Consider the following 888-nt stretch of genomic DNA (forward strand, 5'->3'; position numbering starts at 1 on the left):
AGAGGCACCAGCTCTCCGGCAGCTCTTCTTCCCTGACGCGACTGAAGCCTTGCTGAGGAAGCAGCGGCGAAGTGCTGTTCGCGCCAAGCCAAAGCCTCTGCGAAAGCACAGCATTTGCCTAGAAGTGTTTTGCGGGCTGCTGCTGCTTGCCTGAGCCCAGTCTCGCCGTGGGAGAAACGCGCATACAGCGAAAGCCTCTTTGACTCGGCATCTCCCCTGGGAAAGCACAGCATTCGTTGGGAAATCACAGTTGGGTTTGGGGATGCTGCTGCTGCTTGCCTGAGCTAGTCTCCGCAGCACGGTGGAAGATACCCGCATGGAGCGAAATACTCTTTGCCCTAGCATCCCTTCTGCCTGAGAGAGAAGAGTGGTAGCACTCGTCTGTCACAGCACTCCTCAGGAGCAAGTGTGGGGAACGAACAGCACGCCACCCCCAGGGAATAGAAGGAGCCCTTGGTCTTGGGGTCGGGAAACGCTCGGGAAGCCGAATGGCCTGCTGTGCACGAACAGCAGGCCAGTGGCAAGACAAGTGTCACCTGCTCTCTGTGCGGAGAGATGGAAGCCTGTCTGCTAAGGAGACATGAGGGGACGACTAGGGCAGAGGCGCGTGCTCCACTCTGAGGAAGGAGTCTGGGCAGAAGGCAGGCCTGTCCTGTGCCTCTGGTCCCAAGGAGACAGCATCTCCTTGGCCACCTGTCCCAAGGGCCGACGGGCTTGCCCCCAGGTGCCATACCCGGAACTCGCAGAAAAAACCCCATGGAGAAACGGGCAGTCAGATGCTGTCTTCCACCAAGATGTGGCAGCTATGTGGGTGGCAGGGGGTGTGCCGGGGAAGGAGTGGAGACATTCCCCCACATTTCCCGATCGCAGTGCATGGGCCCTGTGCAC

The sequence above is a fragment of the Mustela lutreola genome, chromosome 17, assembly GCF_030435805.1.
Source record: "Mustela lutreola isolate mMusLut2 chromosome 17, mMusLut2.pri, whole genome shotgun sequence".
NCBI lineage: Eukaryota > Metazoa > Chordata > Mammalia > Carnivora > Mustelidae > Mustela > Mustela lutreola.